Below are 17,220 nucleotides of genomic sequence, written 5' to 3' on the forward strand. Positions count from 1 at the left end.
TTTAGTTTGCGCAGCCCATGTTTTGGGCATAGGATATAAATAAGGAATTTGCCAAAATGGGTAAAATTTGCCACTTGCAAAAAGGTGTTCGAGTGAATGGGGTGAACGAGGTTTAATGCCTATCCATTATTAAGAATATACTTATATGTCTGTTATTTCTTTTCCCCCTTGTTACAATGAGTGAAGCTTATGTTTGTGTTTCCGTCGGTGATACGGTTAGACTATTGTCGAAAAGCTGTTTACAACCCCACTTTCACTGGTGAAGACAGATGTGTTCGGAACTAGCTGCATGGTATTGCAGAATAATTACAGCGTACTTAATTGAGCTTGCGTGCTTTGGTCGCTTTGAACATAGAGTAAGAACAACTCTGAGCATATGAGTGAGTGTGTGAGTGAGTGAGTGAGTGAGTGAGTGATGTTAGACGTTTACCACTTTAACTGGAACCGAAGAGCATGGATATGATGGTGAGAAAACACAGATCATAAGTCGAATCTTGCATGGGTCCTTGCATGCCTAAGGGACTCAACTCTAAACGGTCAATTTCGGTTCCTTACACAACTACACAACTACACAACACACAACTGCAGCTCCCCACCCCCACCCCCCTACAAAACATGGATGGATACTTCCTTTTGTGCTCTGGTTAATCTCTATACAAGGTGTCGCTGTGATACATAATTATATTTTTTTTAAAATACCTAAATTATTATATAACTTGTGATTGCTAGTGTTAAGTGGTACCGCGTCCATGAAAAGCTGTACGCACGCTCACATAGGTCAGTGACCCTTCTGATCCTTACTTATCTGATATGAGTTGAAGGCCAAGCCAAACCTTGTTCGTGCGTTTAGCTGTCAGTTCGTTGCTCTACTGATTACTCCGTTTAGCAGGTGCTTGATGTAACTGCACTATTATCCACATAGGTCAAACCATTGGTAACTGCACTGCACAATCTGATATCTGGGCTATTGTATGCATTGCCCTGCATATATGCACACTGTATTTACCAAGATTATTTCAAAGATAATATATCAGGTTGAATCACAAATGACGGTACACCAAAGAACCCCTGGGTACCAAACCATATGGCCAAGAGTTGCATCCATTTTGACGATATCATATTGGTACCCAGTTCAGCTGACCCTTGAAGATCCGGGTTAGAACTGTTTCTCAGCATCCCATGCCTTTCGAATAACGGGTCCAGGTGGTCAGGCTCACCTGACTTGGTTGATGCATGTCATCGTATCCCAATCGATGCTCTTGATGTCAGTAACTGGATTGTCTGATCTAGACTCGATTATTTACAGATCGCAGTTATATGGCTGCGTTAAACACAAACAAACAATTGTTGACGTTAGATAAGACATGCAATTGGGTGGTCATAGTGTGTTCATTTATGTCATTGTTCACAGATCGCACTGATATCGTTATAATTACAGATTAGCGTAAAACATCATCCACTCGTCGTCGTTCAAGATAAAGGTAGGGGTCTAAAAGTACGTATGATAAGAGAAGAACCTGATCTTGTGGGACGTAGTTTGATGCAAGGTCCAACGGTTCCTTGAATAACGGTATCTAGTGTCCTGGTACCTGGTCTCAAACGTTCTGACCAAAGACAAGCCGCCCTGTACAGTGTAAAGCATTCGGCTGTCTAACTGTGACATTCTGTTTAAAACGGGTTTAACGGTAGACAATGTAACGGTATCTGATCTAATGAAAGTCGATCTAACGGTGTCTGGTAAAATGATAGCCGGTCTAATGATACACATTATTGTCAACGACAGGCAGTCATATCGCATCCCAGTAGTATATAAATCACACATCTATCAACCAAACTGTATTTGTGTATATCATATCGATATTGATATAAAATATTCATAATTTTCTTTTGAGCAGCATCAGTAACAGTAAAAGGATATCTGAATGAACAGCGAGACCTGATTAATGTCACAATGTATCACTTAGACTGTAACTCCGTGTTAAGGCCAACCGACAAGAGGTTTCCGTGGACTTACTAACGGGCTCGGAAACAGTACTATAGCGCCTTGTCGAAGCTGACTTCACTGATAACACGGCAACATGACGTAGTTGTTTTGTTTTTATGGGTGCTCGGAGACGACCGTAATATAAACATAGATAAATAACGCTGTGGTTTTATCACCGCTTTAGTGGCCCCACAGAACATATTGTCACGAATTCACCGGGGTGATTTTATTGTGACATATATATTTTTATGTGTGTATATTTACATTACTTAATATCTATTTACATTTTATTACCGTTATACTAAAATGTCTATCAATACTTTTCGTTTTATGGTTAGAATGATATATGATAAAATATTGTGCATTATGTAAATTCAATATGTATTTCAAAGTAAATATAAACAGCTGTTACACGGAATAGCATAGATCACGTCATTAAACATGGCATTAGCATCGCTACTGAATGAATCACTGATCAAGCTTCAGTATGAACAGAGGCGCAACGATCTGTACTGTCTAGGGCTTTCGCATATCCACACGCATATATTTAAGAAATAAACTACTCGTGGTCGTTGGTTATCGTACCATTAAACACTGCAGGGAGAAAAAAAAACATTTATTCTCCCTACAGTGTTTTATTGCACGATAAACAACGACTACGGGTCGTTTATTTCTTATGTGAGATATCAACGTTTTGTTCAGCCTCTTTAACTATGTTAATAGAATGTACAAGCTTCAAAAGTATTCACCCGTATTAAAATAATGATGACTCCCTGAATACAACCCGGTTTCCGCAGTGTCGGACAAATCCATTTATGAAAAGGGGAGTAACGTTTGATATTTCCCAGATATTCACGCAAGTGTCACGTTAACTAGACACAAGCAACGTGGTACAATTTACAACGTCATCAAGTTGCAGGCACGTGTTCGATTCTCCAGAAATGACGTCATGATAGAACAATGTTTATCGTGAAATTAACCATGCTTCGTTTTCATTGGAAAAAAACATACACGCATACAATGACACATACATAATATATATACTGCATAAGCGCACAGGCAGTCACAATCGTACATACACATACACACACGTGCGCACGCACACACACACACACACACACACACGGACACGCAGATACACGGACGCACACACGGACACGCAGACACCAACACCCACATCCACACTCACACCCACACTCACACCCACAACCACAGCAATGCCCACAACGCACACCATCATCCGCACCCACACCCTCATTATGATCCGCACCCACGCCCACACCTACACCCATATCCACACTCACACTCACAACCACAACCACAACCACACACCCACACACACACACATCCACACACACACTCTCACACACAACGCCAGCAAATGCACCCTCAACCTCACCCGCACCCGCACCCGCACCCGCACCCGCACCCGCACCCGCACCCTCACCCGCACCCACATCCGCACCCACATTCTGAACATGTGGCTCGTAAAGCGAGTGATTGTAAAATTTGTCCTGACAAACAAAATCAATCAAAAAGGGTGGTTGTATTGAACTACAAGTACACTGGTAGCTTGAAACAAAGTGCGCATGTAACTGATATCATATAGTTTATAGTCTGAGTAGAGGTTATCTATTTTGCGCTGTTTTCAGAAAAAAATAGAGTATGATAATGAATTATCACAAAGTGTTGCAGTCGTGACATTAATATGCAGAAAGAAACATGTGAATATCGTTTCACAGTGACAAAACAATACCTAATAACATTAAATGGAATTACCATGCTTGCCGTTTGAGGCGACTGTGTTTGTCGTAAGTGCCGACTAACAGTATCGGGTGGTCAGGCTCGCTGACTTGGTTGATGCATGTAATCGTCTCCCAATTGCGTAGATCGATGCTCATGATATCAATTACTGGTTTACCTGGTCCAGACTCGATTATTTACAGACCGCCGTGATGTAGCTGGAATATTGCTGGGTGCGGCGTTAAACAACAAACAACAACTAAAGAAATCAGAATGTCCCCGTACCATATTAGTTAAGGTATATAAACTTTTATCATTCTATAAATGCATAAATAAACTATTATAAAAGTTGTCATATATCGATTTTTCCCGATTCAGTAAACATGACAATTTTAAATTCTATAACATATATGTTGTTAAGTCGTTAAATGTTTCTTAAAGTGCACATATGTAAGCGCACACTTTGATTTAAATCTAAAGTGCAAACAACATATTCATATGTCCAGTTCAATAAAGATTTAGAATTGAATTAAAGCAAATTAACACCTACCTGAATATATGAAGAAGCTTGGTGGATTCACCGACTTCTCCGACGTGAGGTTGTATTTATAGCGGGGTCCCTGTGACCCTGCCCAGTGTCACATAACAACATTCAATTGATCGGGGGATTCCGGAATTCCAGTAAGATGTAGTCCCTTCATCGGTCGAGAAAATCGTAACAACAAACACACCACACTTCATGTTGTTCATATATTGACTAAAGCACAATGTGTAGATCACGTTAAGCCTTTTGCCGTGCATTGTCCTAATTAGTTAAGATTATATCAACAAACCCGTTTACAGACCATAACAATGTTCTTCCGCGGTGATCCGCCAGGTTGCGTATGATTGTGTGATAGTGTAGCGCACGGGTTCAACGACCGATCTGGTGATATCCCGTTCCACCCTGTTAGTAAATAGTACAATGAACCTAACTTCATAGCTTTCATGGAATAAATAAAAGTTTCTTATATATACCAAAAAAACTTTATGGTTGAGTATTACACAGACATTTAAGTATTAACAGCATGAGGGGAGACTATATAGTAAATCTATTTATATTCGAGCAATAACATTTAAGACGCAGTACTCGACAGGCGAGGCAGGCAGCGTTTGCGGGGAGTCTTACACGCCTTCGACCAGTTAGGGGGAAACCAGGTCACGTTTACTCTGTGCCAGGTGTCCAAAGAGGGATTTCAGAACTCAATTGAGGTTATTCACACGCTGAGTTCAATAGCGTGCAACAGGTGACCGCGTGTGGTTACAGAAGCTGCACGATACCACAACTATTATGCTGTTTAAGTGCTATATATATTTGATCAGTTTTAGTGTACGTTATACAAGTAGACAAACATACCTCAGGATGAGAAAGTTCACACACCTTTTATTGAGTTGTAAGAAGTATTTCTATGTGTGTCAAGAAATGCATGTGTGTAGTTATATATTTAACACCATATAAAATAATATACCGTGCTCTGCCACATTAAAAAACAGTTTCGTTACATTTAAACACAGAAAAGGTAAACTCGTTCTGAATGAAGAGACTTTATCAATCGTCCCCCCAAAGTAAAACTTTATTTCAAATGTGCGAAATACTAAGCTTGGGAATACAGTCAAACACCGTTGTGTCCAACTTTGATGTATCGAACTTCCGGTTGTATCGAATTTAAAGCTTGGTCCCTGCGTTTTCCTTCTTTATTCATCATTTTTCAGTTGTGTCGAACCGCGGATACCGCGAAGTATTTACGTAGGCCCCTGTAACTTCGAAACTGCGGTGTATGACTGTATGGGACAAACATTGCGTAGCAGTAAAAATGTTTTGTTTCAGATACACCCGGGAAGGACAATCATTGTAACTGATCCATAAATAGTTTTCTTAGTTTCATTTAAAGAAGTTATTGAAATTTAATTATATGATTATTTTATAATTAGACAATGATGTTAAGAGACAAGACAAACATATTGGTACATCAGGGATTCGCGATATCTGGAGCTTATATGAATGCGTGACTGAATGAGTGAATGTCAGATGGAAAGGTATTTCAATATGTGGTATTTTAATATGTGAGGAAATCCCAAAGTGATGCAGATCGAAAAGTATTTCAATATGTGGTATTTTAATATGTGAGGAAATCCCAAAGTGATGCAGATCGTAGCCGATGACACGTTTGTGAACCTCTAGAGCACCAGTATGGTGCTGATAAACCACGGGATATCATCAGAGTGTTTGGATTCGAACCCACAACCATAGACTCCTGGCATCCTGGGCTCACTGCGTTTTGCGGCTTCTCAAACGATCGGGCCATACGTCACTTTAAGTTGATATTAATGTGTCTTGAGAACTTTCAGCCTTTGTAGATATACGCTCTTCAAAAGAACCTCTGGAGCGTTATAACCGGTCCAAATTAAGTTATCGTTACATTACCGGTTCATATCACACACTGATTGAGATGAACAAAGATACTTTATATTTGAAGATGTTGACAAAGTTTGATATAACATAACCGTACATACGATTTAAAGTACAATAACCTTCACTAGGGTGTATTTAGAACTGGATGATTGCCAGTGCTTGGGACCAGTATTTCTGTCGAAGGTTCAACGACCCACACAATCGTTATACGAAGGCATATGGCCCAGATCGGAACGTCCTCACTGAACATTTAGTTTAGACAACCTCGGACGACCTTATATGTTAAACATGGGAGGTATGGGTTATCCATCTTATGTGTTAAATCATTATAGATATGTTCCATTAATGTTGTTAAACATTGGACATTGCGTGACATTGATTTTCCCTCGTATGAAACTGTATATTTGTAACATTGTGACACATGCATTATATAAAACATATAAACTATAGATATTATACATAGCATGTACTGCAAAGTCTAGACACCACACACTATATGGATAGTATTGTAACCATAGATACTATATATAGCATGCAAAGTAACCTGTAGACATCACACACAACATGGATTGTATGGTCCCTGTAGGTTTCTGTAGACATTATATATAACATGCAAAGTAACGTGTAGACATCACATACAACATGAATATTTTGGTTCATTTAGACATTATATATAGCATGCAAAGTAACGTGTTGACATCACATATAACATGGATATTTTGGTTCATTTAGACATCATATATAGTGTGCAAAGTAGCGTGTTGACATCACATATAACATGGATATTTTGGTTATGGAGATATTGTATATAGCATGCAAAGTAACATGTAGATATCACATACAACATGGATTGTACATTACGTGTAGACAGATCATACAGTATTGATAGTATGGTCACTATAGATAATATACACAACAAGTACTGTAACGTGTAGACATCACATACAACACGGATAGTATGGTCACTATAGATATCATATATGGCATGTACTGTTACATGTAGTCAGAACATACAACACGGATAGTATGGTCACTATAGATAATATACACAACAAGTACTGTAACCTGTAGATATCACATACAACATGGATAGTATGGTCACTATAGATAATATATATATAGCATGCACTGCAACGTGTAGACATCACATACAACATGGATAGTATGGTCACTATAGATAATATATATATAGCATGCACTGCAACGTGTAGACATCACATACAACATGGATAGTATGGTCACTATAGATAATATATATAGAGCATGCACTGCAACGTGTAGACATCACATACAACATGGATAGTTTGGTCACTATAGATACTATATATAGCATGCACTGCAACGTGTAGATATCACATACAACATGGATAGTATGGTCACTATAGATATCATATATAGCATGCACTGCAACGTGTAGACATCACATACAACATGGATAGTATGGTCACTATAGATATTATATATGGCATGTACTGTTACATGTAGTCAGAACATACAACATGGATAGTATGGTCACTATAGATAATATATATAGCATGGAGTGTAACGTGTAGACAGCCCATATACCATGGATGATATGGTCACTATAGATAATATATAGATATAGATATATAGACAATATATAAGGCATATAATGTAACGTGTTCACATCACATATAACATGGATATTTTGGTTCCTGTAGACATTATATATAGCATGGAAAGTAACGTGTAGTCATCACATATAACATAGATATTTTGGTTCCTGTAGACATTATATATAGCATGCAAAGTAACGTGTTGACATCACATATAACATGGATATTTTGGTTCCTGTAGACATTTTATATATAGCATGCAACTTGACCTCAAGTCATGACATATAACATAGATATTTTGGTTATGGAGATATTGTATATAGCATGCAAAGTAACGTGTTGACATCACATATAACATGCATTGCATGGTCCCTGTAGACATTACATATAGCATGCAAAGTAACGTGTAGTCATCACATACAACATTGATATTTTGGTTTCTGTAAACATTATATATAGCATGCAAAGTAACGTGTAGACATCACATATAACATTGATATTTTGGTTTCTTTAAACATTATATATAGCATACAAAGTAACGTGTAGACATCAAATACAACAAGGATAGTATGGTCACTATAGATAAAATATATAGCATGGAGTGTAACGTGTAGGCAGAACTCACAATATGGATAGTATGGTCACTACAGATAATATATAGCATGTTCTGTAACGTGTAGACATCATATACAACATGGATACTATGGTCACTATAGATATTATATATAGCATGTACTGGAACGTGTGGACAGCACATACAACATTGATAGTGTGGTCACTTTTTATAATATATATAGCATGTACTGTAAAGTGTAGACAACACATACAACATGGATAGTATGGTCGCTATATATAATATATATAGCATGCAAAGTAACGTGTAGACATTACATACAACATGGATTGTATGGTCACTATTGATATCATATATAGCATGTACTGTAACGTGTATACCAGATCAAGCGTATTTTATATTTCGCCATACCACAGCCTGTTTTGTTTGAATTTCTGATTCCAAGTTGATACTCATGCATAAATTTCAAACGTTATAAATATTACGTTACTAATATTTTTCGTTTTACTTCAGGTAGACATCTGCATTGCGTAATGTCATAAAATTTTTTTATCTTTGTATTATTATGAATGTGTTTAAGCTATACATGCACATGAATGATTTATAAGAAGTTATTATCAGTAAACAAACATTACTAGATGTAGCATTTGTACATATAATCCATTAACATAATAATCAAATCCGTTGATAGATCTACACGAACTGCTTTGGGGGTTACACTCGCATGTTAGGCATGAAAAAAGTGTTGATTGTAAACACTCGTTTAAATGTTTAAATAGCTATAATTTACATTGTATTGTGCAACAAATAAAGCTTAACATATCAGCTGTCTTGAGGTTTACTTAGATTAATGATATCATGTAGAATGTATATCGGGATAGCAGGATATTTCTGTGTTTGTTTGCTTTGTTTGTTGTTTAATGCCGCACTCAGCAATATCCCAGCTATATGGCGGCTGTAAATAATTGAGTTTGATTCAGACAATCCAGTGATTAATATCATGAGCATCGATCCACGCAATTGGGATACGATGCACTTTGCTTTACTATTATTGTAAAACTAATATGACAAGTATCAGAAGATGGTGTAGAAAAATTGTTCAATTAATTGACTCCTTGATTACAGAATAATAAAAATACGAAGAGATAATTTGTTTCAAAATATCTTTATTTTCTGTCATGTATTTTGAAAATAATTGATCTTTCGATTCATCGTTTGATTGATTGGTTGATTGTCGATCGGTCGGTTAGTTGATTACTTGCTTGGTTTTTTGATCCATTGATTGATCCATTGATTGATCTGTTGATTGATCCGTTGATTTATCTATTGATTGATCCGTTGATTGATCCATTGAATGATCCGTTGACTGATCCATAGATTGATCCGTTGATTGTTCCATTGATTGATCCATTGATTGATCCATAACTAATCTATTGATTGGTTGATCCGTTGAATGATTTATCCATTGATTGATCCATGCATTGTAAATATGTTTGGTATTTTAATGTAGGAGAAAATGTTGATTTTAGAACCATTTCAAATCCTTCATAGGATACTTCTGTCAGCAGTTCCACTTCTCATCTAAGGCCTGTAAAAGAATGTCCGTTGCTCCAAATGTCTTTTGAATTTTGTATCTTCGACTTTATTTCACTGAAGTGCATGTTGGTATGAACTGTAACACTTTTTTGGGGTTTAAGTATACTAAGTCAAATTAAAAACTTCACTTTTTAAAAAGTAATCCCATATATGATATACAACGGACAAATGTATCAGAGAAGGTAATTTTTAATCATTAATGTCCAAAGAAGGATTATAATTAAGGGTGGTAACCATAATTTGTTCCAAGCACCTACGGTATTCGGTAATAACATCAACAGTTTAAATCATAAGTCCCAAGTACGAGAATCTGATGGCACACAAGTTCAGTAGCGTGTATGGCCTCCATGTGCGTTGACAACTGCCACACAACGCCTCCGTATGGACCTTGTAATGCTTGTGAACACATGATTGGGAAGACGACGCCATTGTTGCTGCAAAATGGTACCAAGATCTTGCAAATTCTGTGGTTGGTTCTGGAGAGTGCGCAGACTTCTGCCAAGAGCATCCCAGACGTGTTCGGGATTGAGGTCGGGAGACCTTGACAGCCAGTCCATGACGTTGACTACCGCATTCTGAAGGAAATTCCTTGTCAAAATTGCTGTGTGGGGTCTGGCATTGTCGTTTTGGAAGATCAAACCGGGTCCATGTGCTGCCATAAAAGGCAGAAGTTCTGGCGCCAGTACCTGGTCGCGGTAAGTAGCAGCGTTGAGTTTGCCACGGATGACAAGAAGCCTGGAACGTGCATTGCCACAAAAAGCACCCCACACCATGACACTTCCGCCTCGAAATATGTCAACTTCCTGTACACAACACTGGGCGTAACGTTCATGACGGCGCCTCCACACCCTCGCCCTACCATCAGCAAATCCAAGATTAAATCGGGATTCATCACTGAAGACGACTTGATTCCAATTCCTCTGAGTCCATCGTAAGTGTCGCTGTGCCCACAATTGACGTTGACGTCTGTGTAATTGAGTCAGAATCGGCCCGCAGTATGGCCATCGTGCTTGAAGTTGAGCAGTTCTCAGACGGTTTCGAACAGTTTGCGCACTCAGTCTACCCCGAAACAGTTCATTTCTGGTTGATGTAGCCGTCAAAAATCGGTTACAGAGGAGACGTAAAACAATCTGACGATCCTCTGCATGTGACGTCACACGTGGTCGAAATGGCCGAGGGCGATCAGCGGTGGTTCCCGTTTGCTGTAGACGCGTCTGTAAATCATAAACAGTCCGTCGACTACAACCCATCGTCCTTGCGACTTCAACTACGGACATTCCCGTCTGCAACATGCCGATGGCATGTTGACGCTGCACATTTGAAAGGCGTGGCATGACAAATGGCCGTAAAGACTTTGTTTTCTTGTGTTTTTCTTTTTTTGTTAATGACTGCTAACAAGTATGGCTGAAAACACGTTCGGTATTATGGCCACGTGACCAGTTGCACGTGAAAAAACACCTTTGCCCCTATAGTGCTGTGCACATGATTTTGATCGATTCACCTGCACAAGAACGGGTGTTATCTGAAGACAATGCGTGGCCATTACTGTTGAAATACACAATAAGGGCCCACAAGGATAACTGGTCAAAATGTTAAAATTTTAGGATTGTGAAGTTTTTAATTTGGTTCAGTATATTATGACAAGTCTGACAGATACTGTCTTGGGGAATAACACAAGGGCTTATGAAGCGAGTTTGTATTATTTCCTTGATGCGATACTATCAAAGAATGACAGTTGTTTTCTGGCGCCTGCCATCGTGTCAGTCCCGGGTTCATATACATGGACTACCGATTGTTAATGAAGGAACAAACGGGAATTGCTTGATGGCCCTATCCCAACATGTCTCTACAATGAAAGCCTTTATGTCTTGTAGTACACGCAGAATTTCTAAAGGGGGATCTTTGTGAAAGCAAAGCAATCGACAATTGTATGTAAATATCATTTAAAACGTCACACGTACACTACTGCCTAGAAGTTCATTCCCCTTACACGCATGGGCAACGCGTTACGCAACCAGTGTGCATCGGGTTGGTCACGCGTGTGATACCCGTGTGCGACGCGTTGCACACGGGTGTGCACCCCGTCCGCCACTCGTGTGCAACGCGTGACACACTCATTAGAGGGGGAACAAACTTTTGACCAAAGGAGGACCCGTCTTAAGCTGAACCTGGAGGTGGCAACAAGGAGAGAAAATTTTGTTATCCTGACGAAAAATGATAATACACATGTATTTGCTAATGTCTCCTTTCTTTGTGTGATTTTGTGGGAATAACATGAATACTTTTGTGTTTAAATAGATCTGTCTTGTTTTATACGACCATTGCTTCTAAATCCGATGGTGTTAAAAGAATACATGGTCCTGGAACATGTTATTGCAATTGAAATGCTTTTATTGTGATTTGACATTAACCGTCTGTAGTACGACTTTCAGTGATAATATGTGTGAGGTTTGGCGGCGCATTGTTTTTATTGGACCCTAATTAATTTATGATGACTTGGACTCTTTATCTCAGCTCCATAGCCGTGAGGCTGGAAAAGAGCAGCATGTAATTAATGAGGGTGGGTTATATCATTGAGGATACACTTGAGGAAGAGAATACTAATTACCGTACTACAGGAAGAGACCTGTAGACGTAAGCGCGGGGTTGTGTTTTAGCTGGTCGATAATGGCCGTCAGGAAAAGTGAGCTTTGACTGCGTCATCTAAAATAAATAGTAAGATACAGCAGTGTTATTTTCACGGGTCTGTTGAATAAACTCCCAGCGCTACGGTCAATGTATCTTCTACTTGATCCTTGATACATCATTTTGGCATTCACAATATATAGTATTTCAACGTACAAAGGAGCACTGATCTAAAGCAATTCCGCGGGAGTAGTTGTTACCTGTGCATTACTGTATTTTCCCAGTGAGTACCCGGATGATATAGCAGAAATCTAGACCTGTTCGCGACCTGTGCTCGCCATTCGTAAGCGCATTTTTATTGAAAGTAGAAGGACGTATGGTCACATTGATCAACAAAAATAAAATACAGTTTTGGAAATGTAGGTATATTTGTGGGGAGCATCGGTAATGGTGATGCAGTTTTGGTAGGTCACTTGCTTGGTAATTGTGCGATCTTTGTGTACACTATTTTGACTTGCAACACAAAGTAAATATTTCATCTGAATATTGCTTATTTTACCCTGTGTATATGTTTACATTCAAAATGTAAACATATTTCACTAAGGAAATTTATTAAACGCCTAAATATTCAGTTTATTTTACAAATTAACTGAAAAATATGTCCATCTTTATAATATGATAACGAATTCCAAATATTTGTTTCTGTTTAATATCATCACCAAGTACAGTTCTGTATTGTTTGGCTTCTTTTCTTAGCATAATTAATATATTGTGATGTGTTTAAGCTCTTTTGATCGTCTTTATCATTTTTAGTCAGTCGGTTAAATAAATGAATGGATTATTCAGTCAATTTGTAAAATGACTGAAATATTTAGATTTTTAATAAATTGCCTGAGTGAATCATATTTTACACATTGACTGTAACATATACACGCTTACAAAAGAAAATACTTGTGAAAACAACGTCAATCGCGCATCGAAAAACTTCCCAACCAAACGGAAAGGAACAAGAATGATTCTGTTCAAAGCTGCAGCGAATGAAAGAAAACAAAATGCAAATATAATTATTACCACCTACCAAAGTTATAATGTATCCGGGAATATCAACATAAAGGAACAATATCCAGTGCGTCTGCAGCTGTACAAAAATACTTATTCGATGTCAAATGTCTATGTGAGAATCAAATACTTTAATAATAATTATTTGGAAACAATATTTGGAATATATATGAAATATATTAAAATATTTAAATATATCGTTTTTAAACGTTCCAAATGTTTAAATGTATCGAATATTATAACCCGTGTTTGTTTCTTAACTGATCACTTAGTTTGTTTCAATTGTTTCACATAGGTGCCAAGTTAGCTGAGAAAGCCCACGTGACAACTATTTTTATAATGTCCTCGGTTCTTAAAAACATACATTGAGTTAGATAACAATGAACAACCAGTCAGTGTATTATCGGTTACCCTTTGAACAAAGTATGTTGTTTTTACATCTGTACTTCCCGCCATGATATGAGTGTATTGCCTAGGTTTAGTAAACCTACCTTCACATGTAAACACTTACTTTTGACATATCCACTGTGCAAGATAACAGTAATTAATCAATCAACGTATTTCCTGTTGATCCTTTGATGTCTGGGAATGATCCGTTGATTTACAAAAAAAAGTAAAGCCACTGACCATACATCTCTTGCTGGGCCGCCACGTGCATATCACATAACTCACATTCCACCTCACTTCAAACCTGGATTTAGATTGAATAATTACCCCAGGTACAAGAAAGACCAAATTTGAACCTTTATCAGGTAATCTGAGTGGTGCTACAACTAAGTATACATGTTATAAATTCATTAACTGAGCAGCAAGTGAATTACGACAAATACACAAGTGTAGGGTTATACCAGAAAATGTGGATGACAACAAGGGAGTAGTAATTGTATCATCCACGCAATCCGAAATCCGCAAATGCTTTCACTCAGGGATACTTTTTTATTATTAAACTGTAACCATCAGGGGTATTTCCAAATAACGACATCCGATGAGCTTTCGCCGTTATTTGTCTGTTTGTTTAGGCTGAAGAAATTAATTATCATGCGCCCTTTGTTGAAATCTTCATAGATCACGGGTAACCAATCAGTTTTCAAATATACGTAAGCTTATTTAGCTGTCCTTGCAGACTGGTAGCCCAGTCTCTTGTCACGCTCGGTTGCGTTAACGAGCAAATTGACTCACGGCAGCTAGAAAGCCCAAGCGGAAATCCAAAGGTCGTATTACCTGAAGAATCAACCTTCATTTGCGAAATATCTACTGCTCTCAAAATTAAAGTCAGAACTTTCTAACCAAGGATTACCAGTTGAAACAGGTCGATGGCTGAACATTCACAGGGAAGACAGCCAGTGTCCACTCTGTGAATCTATCGCTGTGGGAGATGAATTGCATTATTTATTCAAATGTGAAGCTATTTACCAACGGTGATATGAACTCTTAAATAAGCAATATCTTAAGTTTCCAAACATTTAATAAAATTATGACCACTAACAGTGTAAGAAATCTAAAAGGCCTATCTAAATTCCTTAACAATGTGTACAATACAATTGGTAAATTGTATTAGAATCCACGTATCCTATTTTTATTATTTTTGTTAAATTGTACATTGTAAATTGTAGATAATTGTATGTCATGTTATTCTAAGAATAAATGAGTTTGAGTTTGAGTCCGACACCCGAGAAGAAGCCAGAGATTAGTGCCCCTTTTTGAATAGTTTACAATCATGTATTTTAGGGTTAGCTGTGTTGGCTTAAACGTATTTTTATTTCAAAAGAAATCTGGATCGGTAAACAAGCAAAACCTGCTTATGTAATACCTCTCCAGGTAACAACTTAACAACAGCTGGATATATATAAGAGAGTGATGAACATAAACATACAAAATGCACAAATGAAATACACGAAGCCAATACACTGAAGCAAGTGGTGTCTGTGAAATAAGGTAATGCAGTTTTCCTTTACTACATGCATAAAATTAAGCTACTCAAACCTTTTGTTTTTGACAATGATGTCGTGAACTGATTTAAGAAGAGCCATGTTTGTAGAACTGCTTAACTACTGCCACGTAATATCATTTTTAGACCATACCCATGTGTGTAGAAATACACAGTGTTTCTGATATTATCGTATTTTTTGACAGTTATAGAAAAAGTGAATTTCATCTTCAAGGTGATATCCACAAGTGCAGTCTGGTATGTCTGATACATGTCGTCTAAACTTATCAGCGTTTAAGTCACTGCATCCGAGCCTAAGGCGACAGTGGACAATTTGGCATGATCTATGAAAATATTTGAAGTCAAAATTATTAGTAATTGTATCAGAACGATTAATTAATGATTTGATTTCTTTTAATGAGCGAGCATTAGTTACTTCATCGGATAGAGGGTTCCGCAGGTTGATCATATCCAGAAGAAAATATTATTAAGCATAGGTCTGTGTTCTACATTTGATTGTTTGTATGTTGAATCTATTTCTAAGGTTATATTTGCTGTTATCGAAGAATTGAATATACAATTTTCAAATATTTTGGCTGAGCAACTTGTGAGTGCTACAGGTCTATAATTTGAGCATTCATGTTCATCGCTGACACTGACACCGCATCAGCCCGGCAGTGGACTTGACACAGTTATTTGCGCACCTATTATATAACTCCTACAGACAGGGTGGGGTGGTTGTTTAAAGCGAAACGGACGACCCCGTCTGTTATCTAATAAATGCTGTGCGGCGCCTGTGATCTTGCCTCAAAATATACACCTTATAGTAGTAAACGACGATCAGGATGGCCTGGAAATAAACACAATTCTGTCTGCCCAGTGTATGCACAATTAACTAGAATGCTTCATATCCACAAATATATATATAGAAAATAGATATTTGCCCACAGCAAATATTCATTTGCTTAATTGCATCACTGTCGTTTATCAGAACATGTACAATGCTTTCTTACGCTTGGTGAGGCAGACTGAAATTGAACATTAGGATAACTTCAGCAGGGATAAAAGAGGTCATACCAAAGAACTTTAATTACCAGTGGAAAAGTCAGACATTCCGATCAACCACTACAAGGCCCACCCGGATCTCAAGGTTGACCAGATCAACACCCCAAAGGAACATCTCTATGCCCTTTCGTCATGGTGCACAAGACGAGGGGACAGGACATCGAGTACGACATCACAAACTACACAGACTTGTACCACTTCTTCCAGAGTAGTGGCGTACCGACCTCAAACCACTTCGTCGCCAATACCGGGATGAGAGGCTGAAAGGATTAAAGTCACCCATCAATCTTATCCTAACGTAGTACTCCAACTTCTAAATGCCTCTCAAAGAAGGATTAAAATCCTAAATATATCCTATCTACGCGGTATAGGTACTCACAATCTCTAATAATAAACTGTTACGTTTGGTATCCCCAGCAATACTCACTATGGTCATTGGGCAAATGTAAAAATCACAAACCCTAACGAGATTCTGTCTACATGGTCACACCCGGTGATTGTGAAGATCTCAAATTCTATCAACAGTCAGACAGCATGGCTGTTCATATTCATTTACAACATCCTCTTATAATTAGTATAAAAGTGTCCCACACAAAACCTTCTTTTATTTATTCTTTC

The 17,220-nt window shown here is 38.0% G+C and overlaps 1 protein-coding gene across 2 annotated transcripts in view; it reads right to left on the reverse strand.

The window, feature by feature from the left end:
• LOC139475007 (probable cytochrome P450 CYP44) overlaps window positions 1-4,361 on the reverse strand; it is a 63,605-nt gene extending 59,244 nt beyond the window's left edge. Inside the window, exon 1 of one of the 2 annotated variants that reach the window (XM_071258217.1) lies at window positions 4,278-4,361. The gene's annotated coding sequence lies outside the window, so the exon portion shown is untranslated. The remainder of the gene's footprint in view (window positions 1-4,277) is intronic. The other variant, XM_071258213.1, reaches the window with a different exon arrangement.
• Window positions 4,362-17,220: the final 12,859 nt, after the last annotated feature.

Source organism: Haliotis cracherodii, unplaced genomic scaffold, assembly GCF_022045235.1.
Source record: "Haliotis cracherodii isolate W230 unplaced genomic scaffold, xgHalCrac1.p SCAF_3, whole genome shotgun sequence".
Classification (NCBI taxonomy): Eukaryota; Metazoa; Mollusca; class Gastropoda; order Lepetellida; family Haliotidae; genus Haliotis; species Haliotis cracherodii.